Source organism: Schistocerca gregaria, unplaced genomic scaffold (assembly GCF_023897955.1).
Source record: "Schistocerca gregaria isolate iqSchGreg1 unplaced genomic scaffold, iqSchGreg1.2 ptg000077l, whole genome shotgun sequence".
Taxonomy (NCBI): domain Eukaryota; kingdom Metazoa; phylum Arthropoda; class Insecta; order Orthoptera; family Acrididae; genus Schistocerca; species Schistocerca gregaria.
In genome coordinates, this window is record NW_026061710.1 from 9,495,280 (window position 1) to 9,514,835 (window position 19,556).

The 19,556-nt window shown below is 45.9% G+C and overlaps 1 non-coding gene and 1 pseudogene across 1 annotated transcript; both read left to right on the forward strand.

The window, feature by feature from the left end:
• The first annotated feature begins 6,089 nt into the window (after nt 1-6,089).
• LOC126301659 (U6 spliceosomal RNA) lies at nt 6,090-6,197 on the forward strand. The gene has a single exon (XR_007553092.1). It is a non-coding gene; the product is annotated as a U6 spliceosomal RNA (small nuclear RNA).
• Nucleotides 6,198-9,233: 3,036 nt separating this feature from the next.
• Nucleotides 9,234-9,334, forward strand: LOC126301661 (U6 spliceosomal RNA; annotated as a pseudogene).
• Nucleotides 9,335-19,556: the final 10,222 nt, after the last annotated feature.

Here is a 19,556-nt window from a genome sequence, read left to right on the forward strand (position 1 = left end):
AATGGATAAGGCGTCGGACTTCGGATTTGAAGATTACAGGTTCGAATGCTGTCACGCTTGTGTTTTTCCAGTTCTGAAAAAGAAACATAACGTTTTAATGTAGCAATTAAGCAGTACGAAACAGTCTGAATGTTGCTGTTGACCATTTTTTGCTTGGAGATGCTCTTGAGCTTGAAACACACACAACAAGACCGGTGTTAACTAGCGAAATGTTCGGCAGAGTGCCGACACAGCGAGTTTTGACTATCACTTGCACATCTAAAACAACGTCGGAAAGTAACTCGTTCGGCTTTTGAGTCACATAAAGTATGTGTGTTAATTTTGACGTCACTAGCTCTGCATGTTGTCATGCAATTTCTTTACCTCTCAGAAATGATTATGACATAAAAGTGAAGTACGTGACGAGTGTGACGTTAGGAAAACATTAGGCATCATGGAGAGATTCTGTATGGGACCACCCAACCCAAACGAGTACTGTGTGACGTGCTACCCGGCAGGTATTCACCGAGGTAGCCGGCTAGCTCAGTCGGTAGAGCGTCAGACTCTTAATCCCAGCGTCGTGGGTTCGAGCCAGGCGCTGGGCGGAACGGAATTTTGTTCCGCTGCAGGAGTAAATCACCGTTTTTCTGATTAACGAGATTTAATGGAAATAGCAACTTTAAACTTTGCCTACGTCTCTGTCAGTCGCAAGGAAACTGTATTTGAAGGTGAAAGTGATTTTGTAGACATGTGTGAAAGACATGTTCTGAAATGCAAGTGTTGTTGTTTGGAGAGCACATCGGTTACGTGTCAGATGTGTAGCCAAGCAGTAATTTGTCGCCATAGCTGCAAATATTAGCCGGTAATATGAAGTGTTGTCAGCTAAAGTCTGATGATGCAGACGACCGTAAGGACGAAGCACCCAAGAGTACCGCTAGGCCGCGCTTCTTTAGCTCAGTGGTAGAGCACTGGTGTAATAAACCAGGGGTCGTAAGTTCCATCCTCACAGGAAAAAGATGAATTTTGGAAATCAGTTGCGCGTCGTGGCCGTATTGCAAACAGTACCTGTGATGACGAACAATTAGCGACAGGCGTTTTTTTTAAGAATTACTCTCAGATGCGTTTAAGACGAATGGCGCAGATAAAGCATTTGCCAAAGCGGTACAGCATAAGGTGGGACGAGGCAGTCTGAATTACATTTTATAGATGTATTTCTCACATATCTCAGAGCCTCTCGCGATATTCGTCGTCGTCGTCGTCGTCGTCGTCGCCGCCGCCGCCGCTTCTGCAGAAGTAGCAAATGCCAATCGTAGCAAATGCGGCGAGGGACGCCCTGCCTTCGATTCCGAATGCACAAAGTGTGTGGTCTTGTTTCTCAGTCTATATTTGGTCGGTCACGTCAGAGGTTGAATGTAACGAATGGGTGGGAAAGAGCAAGGGGCAGCGGCTGTGCAGAACGAAAACACAAATCCTCAGGGGTGTGAGCGTTTCGAGATGAGTCGTATACATGTAAATGTTGGTCGTCAGTGACCGTGTGGCCTAATGGATAAGGCGTCGGACTTCGGATCTGAAGATTACAGGTTCGAATGCTGTCACGCTTGTGTTTTTCCAGTTCTGAAAAAGAAACATAACGTTTTAATGTAGCAATTGAGCAGTACGAAACAGTCTGAATGTTGCTGTTGACCATTTTTTGCTTGGAGATGCTCTTGACCTTGAAACACACACAACAAGACCGGTGTTAACTAGCGAAATGGTCGGCAGAGTGCCAACACAGCGAGTTTTGACTATCACTTGCACATCTAAAACAACGTCGGAAAGTAACTCGTTCGGCTTTTGAGTCACATAAAGTATGTGTGTTAATTTTGACGCCACTAGCTCTGCATGTTGTCATGCAATTTCTTTACCTCTCAGAAATGATTATGACATAAAAGTGAAGTACGTGACGAGTGTGACGTTAGGAAAACATTAGGCATCATGGAGAGATTCTGTATGGGACCACCCAACCCAAACGAGTACTGTGTGACGTGCTACCCGGCAGGTATTCACCGAGGTAGCCGGCTTGCTCAGTCGGTAGAGCGTCAGACTCTTAAACCTAGGGTCGTGGGTTCGAGCCAGACGCTGGGCGGAACGGAATTTTGATCCGCTGCAGGTGTAAATCACCGTTTTTCTGATTAACGAGATTTAATGGAAATAGCAACTTTAAACTTTGCCTACGTCTCTGTCAGTCGCAAGGAAACTGTATTTGAAGGTGAAGGTGATTTTGTAGACATGTGTGAAAGACATGTTCTGAAATGCAAGTGTTGTTGTTTGGAGAGCACATCGGTTACGTGTCAGATGTGTAGCCAAGCAGTAATTTGTCGCCATAGCTGCAAATATTAGCGGGTAATATGAAGTGTTGTCAGCTAAAGTCTGATGATGCAGACGACCGTAAAGACGAAGCACCCAAGAGTACCGCTAGGCCGCGCTTCTATAGCTCAGTGGTAGAGCACTGGTGTAGTAAACCAGGGGTCGTAAGTTCCATCCTCACAGGAGAAAGATTAATTTTGGAAATCAGTTGCGCGTCGTGGCCGTATTGCAAACAGTACCTGTGATGACGAACAATTAGCGACAGGCGTTTTTTTAAGAATTACTCTCAGATGCGATTAAGGCGAATGGCGCAGATAAAGCATTTGCCAAAGCGGTACAGCATAAGGTGGGACGAGGCAGTCTGAATTACATTTTATAGATGTATTTCTCACATATCTCAGAGCCTCTCGCGATATTCGTCGTCGTCGTCGTCGCCGCCGCCGCTTCTGCAGAAGTAGCAAATGGCAATCGTAGCAAATGCGGCGAGGGACGCCCTGCCTTCGATTCCGAATGCACAAAGTGTGTGGTCTTGTTTCTCAGTCTATATTTGGTCGGTCACGTCAGAGGTTGAATGTAACGAATGGGTGGGAAAGAGCAAGGGGCAGCGGCTGTGCAGAACGAAAACACAAATCCTCAGGGGTGTGAGCGTTTCGAGATGAGTCGTATACATGTAAATGTTGGTCGTCAGTGACCGTGTGGCCTAATGGATAAGGCGTCGGACTTCGGATCTGAAGATTACAGGTTCGAATGCTGTCACGCTTGTGTTTTTCCAGTTCTGAAAAAGATACATAACGTTTTAATGTAGCAATTGAGCAGTACGAAACAGTCTGAATGTTGCTGTTGACCATTTTTTGCTTGGAGATGCTCTTGAGCTTGAAACACACACAACAAGACCGGTGTTAACTAGCGAAATTGTCGGCAGAGTGCCGACACAGCGAGTTTTGACTATCACTTGCACATCTAAAACAACGTCGGAAAGTAACTCGTTCGGCTTTTGAGTCACATAAAGTATGTGTGTTAATTTTGACGCCACTAGCTCTGCATGTTGTCATGCAATTTCTTTACCTCTCAGAAATGATTATGACATAAAAGTGAAGTACGTGACGAGTGTGACGTTAGGAAAACATTAGGCATCATGGAGAGATTCTGTATGGGACCACCCAACCCAAACGAGTACTGTGTGACGTGCTACCCGGCAGGTACTCACCGAGGTAGCCGGCTAGCTCAGTCGGTAGAGTGTCAGACTCATAAACCCAGGGTCGTGGGTTCGAGCCAGACGCTGGGCGGAACGGAATTTTGTTCCGCTGCAGGTGTAAATCACCGTTTTTCTGATTAACGAGATTTAATGGAAATAGCAACTTTAAACTTTGCCTACGTCTCTGTCAGTCGCAAGGAAACTGTATTTGAAGGTGAAGGTGATTTTGTAGAGATGTGTGAAAGACATGTTCTGAAATGCAAGTGTTGTTGTTTGGAGAGCACATCGGTTACGTGTCAGATGTGTAGCCAAGCAGTAATTTGTCGCCATAGCTGCAAATATTAGCCGGTAATATGAAGTGTTGTCAGCTAAAGTCTGATGATGCAGACGACCGTAAGGACGAAGTACCCAAGAGTACCGCTAGGCCGCGCCTCTTTAGCTCAGTGGTAGAGCACTGGTGTAATAAACCAGGGGTCGTAAGTTCCATCCTCACAGGAGAAAGATGAATTTTGGAAATCAGTTGCGCGTCGTGGCCGTATTGCAAACAGTACCTGTGATGACGAACAATTAGCGACAGGCGTTTTTTTAAGAATTACTCTCAGATGCGATTAAGGCGAATGGCGCAGATAAAGCATTTGCCAAAGCGGTACAGCATAAGGTGGGACGAGGCAGTCTGAATTACATTTTATAGATGTATTTCTCACATATCTCAGAGCCTCTCGCGATATTCGTCGTCGTCGTCGTCGTCATCGTCGTCGTCGTCGCCGCCGCCGCTTCTGCAGAAGTAGCAAATGGCAATCGTAGCAAATGCGGCGAGGGACGCCCTGCCTTCAATTCCGAATGCACAAAGTGTGTGGTCTTGTTTCTCAGTCTATATTTGGTCGGTCACGTCAGAGGTTGAATGTAACGAATGGGTGGGAAAGAGCAAGGGGCAGCGGCTGTGCAGAACGAAAACACAAATCCTCAGGGGTGTGAGCGTTTCGAGATGAGTCGTATACATGTAAATGTTGGTCGTCAGTGACCGTGTGGCCTAATGGATAAGGCGTCGGACTTCGGATCTGAAGATTACAGGTTCGAATGCTGTCACGCTTGTGTTTTTCCAGTTCTGAAAAAGAAACACAACGTTTTAATGTAGCAATTGAGCAGTACGAAACAGTCTGAATGTTGCTGTTGACCATTTTTTGCTTGGAGATGCTCTTGAGCTTGAAACACACACAACAAGACCGGTGTTAACTAGCGAAATTGTCGGCAGAGTGCCGACACAGCGAGTTTTGACTATCACTTGCACATCTAAAACAACGTCGGAAAGTAACTCGTTCGGCTTTTGAGTCACATAAAGTATGTGTGTTAATTTTGACGCCACTAGCTCTGCATGTTGTCATGCAATTTCTTTACCTCTCAGAAATGATTATGACATAAAAGTGAAGTACGTGACGAGTGTGACGTTAGGAAAACATTAGGCATCATGGAGAGATTCTGTATGGGACCACCCAACCCAAACGAGTACTGTGTGACGTGCTACCCGGCAGGTATTCACCGAGGGAGCCGGCTAGCTCAGTCGGTAGAGCGTCAGACTCTTAAACCCAGGGTCTTGGTTTCGAGCCAGACGCTGGGCGGAACGGAATTTTGTTCCGCTGCAGGTGAAAATCACCGTTTTTCTGATTAACGAGATTTAATGGAAATAGCAACTTTAAACTTTGCCTATGTCTCTGTCAGTCGCAAGGAAACTGTATTTGAAGGTGAAGGTGATTTTGTAGACATGTGTGAAAGACATGTTCTGAAATGCAAGTGTTGTTGTTTGGAGAGCACATCGGTTACGTGTCAGATGTGTAGCCAAGCAGTAATTTGTCGCCATAGCTGCAAATATTAGCCGGTAATATGAAGTGTTGTCAGCTAAAGTCTGATGATGCAGACGACCGTAAGGACGAAGTACCCAAGAGTACCGCTAGGCCGCGCCTGTTTAGCTCAGTGGTAGAGCACTGGTGTAATAAACCAGGGGTCGTAAGTTCCATCCTCACAGGAGAAAGATGAATTTTGGAAATCAGTTGCGCGTCGTGGCCGTATTGCAAACAGTACCTGTGATGACGAACAATTAGCGACAGGCGTTTTTTTAAGAATTACTCTCAGATGCGATTAAGGCGAATGGCGCAGATAAAGCATTTGCCAAAGCGGTACAGCATAAGGTGGGACGAGGCAGTCTGAATTACATTTTATAGATGTATTTCTCACATATCTCAGAGCCTCTCGCGATATTCGTCGTCGTCGTCGTCGTCGTCGTCGTCGTCGTCGTCGTCGCCGCCGCCGCTTCTGCAGAAGTAGCAAATGGCAATCGTAGCAAATGCGGCGAGGGACGCCCTGCCTTCGATTCCGAATGCACAAAGTGTGTGGTCTTGTTTCTCAGTCTATATTTGGTCGGTCACGTCAGAGGTTGAATGTAACGAATGGGTGGGAAAGAGCAAGGGGCAGCGGCTGTGCAGAACGAAAACACAAATCCTCAGGGGTGTGAGCGTTTCGAGATGAGTCGTATACATGTAAATGTTGGTCGTCAGTGACCGTGTGGCCTAATGGAGTACTCGCTTCGGCGGTACATATACTAAAGTTGGAACGATACAGAGAAGATTAGCATGGCCCCTGCGCAAGGATGACAATAAAAAAAAAAAAAAAAAAAAAAATGTATAAGGCGTCGGACTTCGGATCTGAAGATTACAGGTTCGAATGCTGTCACGCTTGTGTTTTTCCAGTTCTGAAAAAGAAACATAACGTTTTAATGTAGCAATTGAGCAGTACGAAACAGTCTGAATGTTGCTGTTGACCATTTTTTGCTTGGAGATGCTCTTGACCTTGAAACACACACAACAAGACCGGTGTTAACTAGCGAAATGGTCGGCAGAGTGCCAACACAGCGAGTTTCGACTATCACTTGCACATCTAAAACAACGTCGGAAAGTAACTCGTTCGGCTTTTGAGTCACATAAAGTATGTGTGTTAATTTTGACGCCACTAGCTCTGCATGTTGTCATGCAATTTCTTTACCTCTCAGAAATGATTATGACATAAAAGTGAAGTACGTGACGAGTGTGACGTTAGGAAAACATTAGGCATCATGGAGAGATTCTGTATGGGACCACCCAACCCAAACGAGTACTGTGTGACGTGCTACCCGGCAGGTATTCACCGAGGTAGCCGGCTAGCTCAGTCGGTAGAGTGTCAGACTCTTAAACCCAGGGTCGTGGGTTCGAGCCAGACGCTGGGCGGAACGGAATTTTGATCCGCTGCAGGTGTATATCACCGTTTTTATGTTTAACGAGATTTAATGGAAATAGCAACTTTAAACTTTGCCTACGTCTCTGTCAGTCGCAAGGAAACTGTATTTGAAGGTGAAGGTGATTTTGTAGACATGTGTGAAAGACATGTTCTGAAATGCAAGTGTTGTTGTTTGGAGAGCACATCGGTTACGTGTCAGATGTGTAGCCAAGCAGTAATTTGTCGCCATAGCTGCAAATATTAGCCGGTAATATGAAGTGTTGTCAGCTAAAGTCTGATGATGCAGACGACCGTAAGGACGAAGCACCCAAGAGTACCGCTGGGCCGCGCTTCTTTAGCTCAGTGGTAGAGCACTGGTGTAGTAAACCAGGGGTCGTAAGTTCCATCCTCACAGGAGAAAGATTAATTTTGGAAATCAGTTGCGCGTCGTGGCCGTATTGCAAACAGTACCTGTGATGACGAACAATTAGCGACAGGCGTTTTTTTAAGAATTACTCTTTAGATGCGATTAAGGCGAATGGCGCAGATAAAGCATTTGCCAAAGCGGTACAGCATAAGGTGGGACGAGGCAGTCTGAATTACATTTTATAGATGTATTTCTCACATATCTCAGAGCCTCTCGCGATATTCGTCGTCGTCGTCGTCGTCGTCGTCGCCGCCGCCGCTTCTGCAGAAGTAGCAAATGGCAATCGTAGCAAATGCGGCGAGGGACGCCCTGCCTTCGATTCCGAATGCACAAAGTGTGTGGTCTTGTTTCTCAGTCTATATTTGGTCGGTCACGACAGAGGTTGAATGTAACGAATGGGTGGGAAAGAGCAAGGGGCAGCGGCTGTGTAGAACGAAAACACAAATCCTCAGGGGTGTGAGCGTTTCGAGATGAGTCGTATACATGTAAATGTTGGTCGTCAGTGACCGTGTGGTCTAATGGATAAGGCGTCGGACTTCGGATTTGAAGATTACAGGTTCGAATGCTGTCACGCTTGTGTTTTTCCAGTTCTGAAAAAGAAACATAACGTTTTAATGTAGCAATTAAGCAGTACGAAACAGTCTGAATGTTGCTGTTGACCATTTTTTGCTTGGAGATGCTCTTGAGCTTGAAACACACACAACAAGACCGGTGTTAACTAGCGAAATGTTCGGCAGAGTGCCGACACAGCGAGTTTTGACTATCACTTGCACATCTAAAACAACGTCGGAAAGTAACTCGTTCGGCTTTTGAGTCACATAAAGTATGTGTGTTAATTTTGACGCCACTAGCTCTGCATGTTGTCATGCAATTTCTTTACCTCTCAGAAATGATTATGACATAAAAGTGAAGTACGTGACGAGTGTGACGTTAGGAAAACATTAGGCATCATGGAGAGATTCTGTATGGGACCACCCAACCCAAACGAGTACTGTGTGACGTGCTACCCGGCAGGTATTCACCGAGGTAGCCGGCTAGCTCAGTCGGTAGAGCGTCAGACTCTTAATCCCAGGGTCGTGGGTTCGAGCCAGGCGCTGGGCGGAACGGAATTTTGTTCCGCTGCAGGAGTAAATCACCGTTTTTCTGATTAACGAGATTTAATGGAAATAGCAACTTTAAACTTTGCCTACGTCTCTGTCAGTCGCAAGGAAACTGTATTTGAAGGTGAAAGTGATTTTGTAGACATGTGTGAAAGACATGTTCTGAAATGCAAGTGTTGTTGTTTGGAGAGCACATCGGTTACGTGTCAGATGTGTAGCCAAGCAGTAATTTGTCGCCATAGCTGCAAATATTAGCCGGTAATATGAAGTGTTGTCAGCTAAAGTCTGATGATGCAGACGACCGTAAGGACGAAGCACCCAAGAGTACCGCTAGGCCGCGCTTCTTTAGCTCAGTGGTAGAGCACTGGTGTAATAAACCAGGGGTCGTAAGTTCCATCCTCACAGGAAAAAGATGAATTTTGGAAATCAGTTGCGCGTCGTGGCCGTATTGCAAACAGTACCTGTGATGACGAACAATTAGCGACAGGCGTTTTTTTTAAGAATTACTCTCAGATGCGTTTAAGACGAATGGCGCAGATAAAGCATTTGCCAAAGCGGTACAGCATAAGATGGGACGAGGCAGTCTGAATTACATTTTATAGATGTATTTCTCACATATCTCAGAGCCTCTCGCGATATTCGTCGTCGTCGTCGTCGTCGTCGTCGCCGCCGCCGCCGCTTCTGCAGAAGTAGCAAATGGCAATCGTAGCAAATGCGGCGAGGGACGCCCTGCCTTCGATTCCGAATGCACAAAGTGTGTGGTCTTGTTTCTCAGTCTATATTTGGTCGGTCACGTCAGAGGTTGAATGTAACGAATGGGTGGGAAAGAGCAAGGGGCAGCGGCTGTGCAGAACGAAAACACAAATCCTCAGGGGTGTGAGCGTTTCGAGATGAGTCGTATACATGTAAATGTTGGTCGTCAGTGACCGTGTGGCCTAATGGAGTACTCGCTTCGGCGGTACATATACTAAAGTTGGAACGATACAGAGAAGATTAGCATGGCCCCTGCGCAAGGATGACAATAAAAAAAAAAAAAAAATGTATAAGGCGTCGGACTTCGGATCTGAAGATTACAGGTTCGAATGCTGTCACGCTTGTGTTTTTCCAGTTCTGAAAAAGAAACATAACGTTTTAATGTAGCAATTGAGCAGTACGAAACAGTCTGAATGTTGCTGTTGACCATTTTTTGCTTGGAGATGCTCTTGACCTTGAAACACACACAACAAGACCGGTGTTAACTAGCGAAATGGTCGGCAGAGTGCCAACACAGCGAGTTTTGACTATCACTTGCACATCTAAAACAACGTCGGAAAGTAACTCGTTCGGCTTTTGAGTCACATAAAGTATGTGTGTTAATTTTGACGCCACTAGCTCTGCATGTTGTCATGCAATTTCTTTACCTCTCAGAAATGATTATGACATAAAAGTGAAGTACGTGACGAGTGTGACGTTAGGAAAACATTAGGCATCATGGAGAGATTCTGTATGGGACCACCCAACCCAAACGAGTACTGTGTGACGTGCTACCCGGCAGGTATTCACCGAGGTAGCCGGCTAGCTCAGTCGGTAGAGTGTCAGACTCTTAAACCCAGGGTCGTGGGTTCGAGCCAGACGCTGGGCGGAACGGAATTTTGATCCGCTGCAGGTGTAAATCACCGTTTTTATGTTTAACGAGATTTAATGGAAATAGCAACTTTAAACTTTGCCTACGTCTCTGTCAGTCGCAAGGAAACTGTATTTGAAGGTGAAGGTGATTTTGTAGACATGTGTGAAAGACATGTTCTGAAATGCAAGTGTTGTTGTTTGGAGAGCACATCGGTTACGTGTCAGATGTGTAGCCAAGCAGTAATTTGTCGCCATAGCTGCAAATATTAGCCGGTAATATGAAGTGTTGTCAGCTAAAGTCTGATGATGCAGACGACCGTAAGGACGAAGCACCCAAGAGTACCGCTGGGCCGCGCTTCTTTAGCTCAGTGGTAGAGCACTGGTGTAGTAAACCAGGGGTCGTAAGTTCCATCCTCACAGGAGAAAGATTAATTTTGGAAATCAGTTGCGCGTCGTGGCCGTATTGCAAACAGTACCTGTGATGACGAACAATTAGCGACAGGCGTTTTTTTAAGAATTACTCTTTAGATGCGATTAAGGTGAATGGCGCAGATAAAGCATTTGCCAAAGCGGTACAGCATAAGGTGGGACGAGGCAGTCTGAATTACATTTTATAGATGTATTTCTCACATATCTCAGAGCCTCTCGCGATATTCGTCGTCGTCGTCGTCGTCGTCGCCGCCGCCGCTTCTGCAGAAGTAGCAAATGGCAATCGTAGCAAATGCGGCGAGGGACGCCCTGCCTTCGATTCCGAATGCACAAAGTGTGTGGTCTTGTTTCTCAGTCTATATTTGGTCGGTCACGACAGAGGTTGAATGTAACGAATGGGTGGGAAAGAGCAAGGGGCAGCGGCTGTGTAGAACGAAAACACAAATCCTCAGGGGTGTGAGCGTTTCGAGATGAGTCGTATACATGTAAATGTTGGTCGTCAGTGACCGTGTGGTCTAATGGATAAGGCGTCGGACTTCGGATTTGAAGATTACAGGTTCGAATGCTGTCACGCTTGTGTTTTTCCAGTTCTGAAAAAGAAACATAACGTTTTAATGTAGCAATTAAGCAGTACGAAACAGTCTGAATGTTGCTGTTGACCATTTTTTGCTTGGAGATGCTCTTGAGCTTGAAACACACACAACAAGACCGGTGTTAACTAGCGAAATGTTCGGCAGAGTGCCGACACAGCGAGTTTTGACTATCACTTGCACATCTAAAACAACGTCGGAAAGTAGCTCGTTCGGCTTTTGAGTCACATAAAGTATGTGTGTTAATTTTGACGCCACTAGCTCTGCATGTTGTCATGCAATTTCTTTACCTCTCAGAAATGATTATGAGATAAAAGTGAAGTACGTGACGAGTGTGACGTTAGGAAAACATTAGGCATCATGGAGAGATTCTGTATGGGACCACCCAACCCAAACGAGTACTGTGTGACGTGCTACCCGGCAGGTATTCACCGAGGTAGCCGGCTAGCTCAGTCGGTAGAGCGTCAGACTCTTAATCCCAGGGTCGTGGGTTCGAGCCAGGCGCTGGGCGGAACGGAATTTTGTTCCGCTGCAGGAGTAAATCACCGTTTTTCTGATTAACGAGATTTAATGGAAATAGCAACTTTAAACTTTGCCTACGTCTCTGTCAGTCGCAAGGAAACTGTATTTGAAGGTGAAAGTGATTTTGTAGACATGTGTGAAAGACATGTTCTGAAATGCAAGTGTTGTTGTTTGGAGAGCACATCGGTTACGTGTCAGATGTGTAGCCAAGCAGTAATTTGTCGCCATAGCTGCAAATATTAGCCGGTAATATGAAGTGTTGTCAGCTAAAGTCTGATGATGCAGACGACCGTAAGGACGAAGCACCCAAGAGTACCGCTAGGCCGCGCTTCTTTAGCTCAGTGGTAGAGCACTGGTGTAATAAACCAGGGGTCGTAAGTTCCATCCTCACAGGAAAAAGATGAATTTTGGAAATCAGTTGCGCGTCGTGGCCGTATTGCAAACAGTACCTGTGATGACGAACAATTAGCGACAGGCGTTTTTTTTAAGAATTACTCTCAGATGCGTTTAAGACGAATGGCGCAGATAAAGCATTTGCCAAAGCGGTACAGCATAAGGTGGGACGAGGCAGTCTGAATTACATTTTATAGATGTATTTCTCACATATCTCAGAGCCTCTCGCGATATTCGTCGTCGTCGTCGTCGTCGTCGCCGCCGCCGGCGCTTCTGCAGAAGTAGCAAATGGCAATCGTAGCAAATGCGGCGAGGGACGCCCTGCCTTCGATTCCGAATGCACAAAGTGTGTGGTCTTGTTTCTCAGTCTATATTTGGTCGGTCACGTCAGAGGTTGAATGTAACGAATGGGTGGGAAAGAGCAAGGGGCAGCGGCTGTGCAGAACGAAAACACAAATCCTCAGGGGTGTGAGCGTTTCGAGATGAGTCGTATACATGTAAATGTTGGTCATCAGTGACCGTGTGGCCTAATGGATAAGGCGTCGGACTTCGGATCTGAAGATTACAGGTTCGAATGCTGTCACGCTTGTGTTTTTCCAGTTCTGAAAAAGAAACATAACGTTTTAATGTAGCAATTGAGCAGTACGAAACAGTCTGAATGTTGCTGTTGACCATTTTTTGCTTGGAGATGCTCTTGACCTTGAAACACACACAACAAGACCGGTGTTAACTAGCGAAATGGTCGGCAGAGTGCCAACACAGCGAGTTTTGACTATCACTTGCACATCTAAAACAACGTCGGAAAGTAACTCGTTCGGCTTTTGAGTCACATAAAGTATGTGTGTTAATTTTGACGCCACTAGCTCTGCATGTTGTCATGCAATTTCTTTACCTCTCAGAAATGATTATGACATAAAAGTGAAGTACGTGACGAGTGTGACGTTAGGAAAACATTAGGCATCATGGAGAGATTCTTATGGGACCACCCAACCCAAACGAGTACTGTGTGACGTGCTACCCGGCAGGTATTCACCGAGGTAGCCGGCTAGCTCAGTCGGTAGAGCGTCAGACTCTTAAACCTAGGGTCGTGGGTTCGAGCCAGACGCTGGGCGGAACGGAATTTTGATCCGCTGCAGGTGTAAATCACCGTTTTTCTGATTAACGAGATTTAATGGAAATAGCAACTTTAAACTTTGCCTACGTCTCTGTCAGTCGCAAGGAAACTGTATTTGAAGGTGAAGGTGATTTTGTAGACATGTGTGAAAGACATGTTCTGAAATGCAAGTGTTGTTGTTTGGAGAGCACATCGGTTACGTGTCAGATGTGTAGCCAAGCAGTAATTTGTCGCCATAGCTGCAAATATTAGCCGGTAATATGAAGTGTTGTCAGCTAAAGTCTGATGATGCAGACGACCGTAAGGACGAAGCACCCAAGAGTACCGCTAGGCCGTGCTTCTTTAGCTCAGTGGTAGAGCACTGGTGTAATAAACCAGGGGTCGTAAGTTCCATCCTCACAGGAAAAAGATGAATTTTGGAAATCAGTTGCGCGTCGTGGCCGTATTGCAAACAGTACCTGTGATGACGAACAATTAGCGACAGGCGTTTTTTTTAAGAATTACTCTCAGATGCGTTTAAGACGAATGGCGCAGATAAAGCATTTGCCAAAGCGGTACAGCATAAGGTGGGACGAGGCAGTCTGAATTACATTTTATAGATGTATTTCTCACATATCTCAGAGCCTCTCGCGATATTCGTCGTCGTCGTCGTCGCCGCCGCCGCTTCTGCAGAAGTAGCAAATGGCAATCGTAGCAAATGCGGCGAGGGACGCCCTGCCTTCGATTCCGAATGCACAAAGTGTGTGGTCTTGTTTCTCAGTCTATATTTGGTCGGTCACGTCAGAGGTTGAATGTAACGAATGGGTGGGAAAGAGCAAGGGGCAGCGGCTGTGCAGAACGAAAACACAAATCCTCAGGGGTGTGAGCGTTTCGAGATGAGTCGTATACATGTAAATGTTGGTCGTCAGTGACCGTGTGGCCTAATGGATAAGGCGTCGGACTTCGGATCTGAAGATTACAGGTTCGAATGCTGTCACGCTTGTGTTTTTCCAGTTCTGAAAAAGATACATAACGTTTTAATGTAGCAATTGAGCAGTACGAAACAGTCTGAATGTTGCTGTTGACCATTTTTTGCTTGGAGATGCTCTTCAGCTTGAAACACACACAACAAGACCGGTGTTAACTAGCGAAATTGTCGGCAGAGTGCCGACACAGCGAGTTTTGACTATCACTTGCACATCTAAAACAACGTCGGAAAGTAACTCGTTCGGCTTTTCAGTCACATAAAGTATGTGTGTTAATTTTGACGCCACTAGCTCTGCATGTTGTCATGCAATTTCTTTACCTCTCAGAAATGATTATGACATAAAAGTGAAGTACGTGACGAGTGTGACGTTAGGAAAACATTAGGCATCATGGAGAGATTCTGTATGGGACCACCCAACCCAAACGAGTACTGTGTGACGTGCTACCCGGCAGGTATTCACCGAGGTAGCCGGCTAGCTCAGTCGGTAGAGTGTCAGACTCATAAACCCAGGGTCGTGGGTTCGAGCCAGACGCTGGGCGGAACGGAATTTTGTTCCGCTGCAGGTGTAAATCACCGTTTTTCTGATTAACGAGATTTAATGGAAATAGCAACTTTAAACTTTGCCTACGTCTCTGTCAGTCGCAAGGAAACTGTATTTGAAGGTGAAGATGATTTTGTAGACATGTGTGAAAGACATGTTCTGAAATGCAAGTGTTGTTGTTTGGAGAGCACATCGGTTACGTGTCAGATGTGTAGCCAAGCAGTAATTTGTCGCCATAGCTGCAAATATTAGCCGGTAATATGAAGTGTTGTCAGCTAAAGTCTGATGATGCAGACGACCGTAAGGACGAAGTACCCAAGAGTACCGCTAGGCCGCGCCTCTTTAGCTCAGTGGTAGAGCACTGGTGTAATAAACCAGGGGTCGTAAGTTCCATCCTCACAGGAGAAAGATGAATTTTGGAAATCAGTTGCGCGTCGTGGCCGTATTGCAAACAGTACCTGTGATGACGAACAATTAGCGACAGGCGTTTTTTTAAGAATTACTCTCAGATGCGATTAAGGCGAATGGCGCAGATAAAGCATTTGCCAAAGCGGTACAGCATAAGGTGGGACGAGGCAGTCTGAATTACATTTTATAGATGTATTTCTCACATATCTCAGAGCCTCTCGCGATATTCGTCGTCGTCGTCGTCGTCATCGTCGTCGTCGTCGCCGCCGCCGCCGCTTCTGCAGAAGTAGCAAATGGCAATCGTAGCAAATGCGGCGAGGGACGCCCTGCCTTCGATTCCGAATGCACAAAGTGTGTGGTCTTGTTTCTCAGTCTATATTTGGTCGGTCACGTCAGAGGTTGAATGTAACGAATGGGTGGGAAAGAGCAAGGGGCAGCGGCTGTGCAGAACGAAAACACAAATCCTCAGGGGTGTGAGCGTTTCGAGATGAGTCGTATACATGTAAATGTTGGTCGTCAGTGACCGTGTGGCCTAATGGATAAGGCGTCGGACTTCGGATCTGAAGATTACAGGTTCGAATGCTGTCACGCTTGTGTTTTTCCAGTTCTGAAAAAGAAACATAACGTTTTAATGTAGCAATTGAGCAGTACGAAACAGTCTGAATGTTGCTGTTGACCATTTTTTGCTTGGAGATGCTCTTGACCTTGAAACACACACAACAAGACCGGTGTTAACTAGCGAAATGGTCGGCAGAGTGCCAACACAGCGAGTTTTGACTATCACTTGCACATCTAAAACAACGTCGGAAAGTAACTCGTTCGGCTTTTGAGTCACATAAAGTATGTGTGTTAATTTTGACGCCACTAGCTCTGCATGTTGTCATGCAATTTCTTTACCTCTCAGAAATGATTATGACATAAAAGTGAAGTACGTGACGAGTGTGACGTTAGGAAAACATTAGGCATCATGGAGAGATTCTTATGGGACCACCCAACCCAAACGAGTACTGTGTGACGTGCTACCCGGCAGGTATTCACCGAGGTAGCCGGCTAGCTCAGTCGGTAGAGCGTCAGACTCTTAAACCTAGGGTCGTGGGTTCGAGCCAGACGCTGGGCGGAACGGAATTTTGTTCCGCTGCAGGTGTAAATCACCGTTTTTCTGATTAACGAGATTTAATGGAAATAGCAACTTTAAACTTTGCCTACGTCTCTGTCAGTCGCAAGGAAACTGTATTTGAAGGTGAAGGTGATTTTGTAGACATGTGTGAAAGACATGTTCTGAAATGCAAGTGTTGTTGTTTGGAGAGCACATCGGTTACGTGTCAGATGTGTAGCCAAGCAGTAATTTGTCGCCATAGCTGCAAATATTAGCCGGTAATATGAAGTGTTGTCAGCTAAAGTCTGATGATGCAGACGACCGTAAGGACGAAGCACCCAAGAGTACCGCTAGGCCGTGCTTCTTTAGCTCAGTGGTAGAGCACTGGTGTAATAAACCAGGGGTCGTAAGTTCCATCCTCACAGGAAAAAGATGAATTTTGGAAATCAGTTGCGCGTCGTGGCCGTATTGCAAACAGTACCTGTGATGACGAACAATTAGCGACAGGCGTTTTTTTTAAGAATTACTCTCAGATGCGTTTAAGACGAATGGCGCAGATAAAGCATTTGCCAAAGCGGTACAGCATAAGGTGGGACGAGGCAGTCTGAATTACATTTTATAGATGTATTTCTCACATATCTCAGAGCCTCTCGCGATATTCGTCGTCGTCGTCGTCGTCGTCGCCGCCGCCGCCGCTTCTGCAGAAGTAGCAAATGGCAATCGTAGCAAATGCGGCGAGGGACGCCCTGCCTTCGATTCCGAATGCACAATGTGTGTGGTCTTGTTTCTCAGTCTATATTTGGTCGGTCACGTCAGAGGTTGAATGTAACGAATGGGTGGGAAAGAGCAAGGGGCAGCGGCTGTGCAGAACGAAAACACAAATCCTCAGGGGTGTGAGCGTTTCGCGATGAGTCGTATACATGTAAATGTTGGTCGTCAGTGACCGTGTGGCCTAATGGATAAGGCGTCGGACTTCGGATCTGAAGATTACAGGTTCGAATGCTGTCACGCTTGTGTTTTTCCAGTTCTGAAAAAGAAACATAACGTTTTGATGTAGCAATTGAGCAGTACGAAACAGTCTGAATGTTGCTGTTGACCATTTTTTGCTTGGAGATGCTCTTGACCTTGAAACACACACAACAAGACCGGTGTTAACTAGCGAAATGGTCGGCAGAGTGCCAACACAGCGAGTTTTGACTATCACTTGCACATCTAAAACAACGTCGGAAAGTAACTCGTTCGGCTTTTGAGTCACATAAAGTATGTGTGTTAATTTTGACGCCACTAGCTCTGCATGTTGTCATGCAATTTCTTTACCTCTCAGAAATGATTATGACATAAAAGTGAAGTACGTGACGAGTGTGACGTTAGGAAAACATTAGGCATCATGGAGAGATTCTGTATGGGACCACCCAACCCAAACGAGTACTGTGTGACGTGCTACCCGGCAGGTATTCACCGAGGTAGCCGGCTAGCTCAGTCGGTAGAGCGTCAGACTCTTAAACCTAGGGTCGTGGGTTCGAGCCAGACGCTGGGCGGAACGGAATTTTGATCCGCTGCAGGTGTAAATCACCGTTTTTCTGATTAACGAGATTTAATGGAAATAGCAACTTTAAACTTTGCCTACGTCTCTGTCAGTCGCAAGGAAACTGTATTTGAAGGTGAAGGTGATTTTGTAGACATGTGTGAAAGACATGTTCTGAAATGCAAGTGTTGTTGTTTGGAGAGCACATCGGTTACGTGTCAGATGTGTAGCCAAGCAGTAATTTGTCGCCATAGCTGCAAATACTAGCGGGTAATATGAAGTGTTGTCAGCTAAAGTCTGATGATGCAGACGACCGTAAGGACGAAGTACCCAAGAGTACCGCTAGGCCGCGCTTCTTTAGCTCAGTGGTAGAGCACTGGTGTAGTAAACCAGGGGTCGTAAGTTCCATCCTCACAGGAGAAAGATTAATTTTGGAAATCAGTTGCGCGTCGTGGCCGTATTGCAAACAGTACCTGTGATGACGAACAATTAGCGACAGGCGTTTTTTTAAGAATTACTCTCAGATGCGATTAAGGCGAATGGCGCAGATAAAGCATTTGCCAAAGCGGTACAGCATAAGGTGGGACGAGGCAGTCTGAATTACATTTTATAGATGTATTTCTCACATATCTCAGAGCCTCTCGCGATATTCGTCGTCGTCGTCGTCGCCGCCGCCGCTTCTGCAGAAGTAGCAAATGGCAATCGTAGCAAATGCGGCGAGGGACGCCCTGCCTTCGATTCCGAATGCACAAAGTGTGTGGTCTTGTTTCTCAGTCTATATTTGGTCGGTCACGTCAGAGGTTGAATGTAACGAATGGGTGGGAAAGAGCAAGGGGCAGCGGCTGTGCAGAACGAAAACACAAATCCTCAGGGGTGTGAGCGTTTCGAGATGAGTCGTATACATGTAAATGTTGGTCGTCAGTGACCGTGTGGCCTAATGGATAAGGCGTCGGACTTCGGATCTGAAGATTACAGGTTCGAATGCTGTCACGCTTGTGTTTTTCCAGTTCTGAAAAAGATACATAACGTTTTAATGTAGCAATTGAGCAGTACGAAACAGTCTGAATGTTGCTGTTGACCATTTTTTGCTTGGAGATGCTCTTCAGCTTGAAACACACACAACAAGACCGGTGTTAACTAGCGAAATTGTCGGCAGAGTGCCGACACAGCGAGTTTTGACTATCACTTGCACATCTAAAACAACGTCGGAAAGTAACTCGTTCGGCTTTTCAGTCACATAAAGTATGTGTGTTAATTTTGACGCCACTAGCTCTGCATGTTGTCATGCAATTTCTTTACCTCTCAGAAATGATTATGACATAAAAGTGAAGTACGTGACGAGTGTGACGTTAGGAAAACATTAGGCATCATGGAGAGATTCTGTATGGGACCACCCAACCCAAACGAGTACTGTGTGACGTGCTACCCGGCAGGTATTCACCGAGGTAGCCGGCTAGCTCAGTCGGTAGAGTGTCAGACTCATAAACCCAGGGTCGTGGGTTCGAGCCAGACGCTGGGCGGAAAGGAATTTTGTTCCGCTGCAGGTGTAAATCACCGTTTTTCTGATTAACGAGATTTAATGGAAATAGCAACTTTAAACTTTGCCTACGTCTCTGTCAGTCGCAAGGAAACTGTATTTGAAGGTGAAGGTGATTTTGTAGACATGTGTGAAAGACATGTTCTGAAATGCAAGTGTTGTTGTTTGGAGAGCACATCGGTTACGTGTCAGATGTGTAGCCAAGCAGTAATTTGTCGCCATAGCTGCAAATATTAGCCGGTAATATGAAGTGTTGTCAGCTAAAGTCTGATGATGCAGACGACCGTAAGGACGAAGTACCCAAGAGTACCGCTAGGCCGCGCCTCTTTAGCTCAGTGGTAGAGCACTGGTGTAATAAACCAGAGGTCGTAAGTTCCATCCTCACAGGAGAAAGATGAATTTTGGAAATCAGTTGCGCGTCGTGGCCGTATTGCAAACAGTACCTGTGATGACGAACAATTAGCGACAGGCGTTTTTTTAAGAATTACTCTCAGATGCGATTAAGGCGAATGGCGCAGATAAAGCATTTGCCAAAGCGG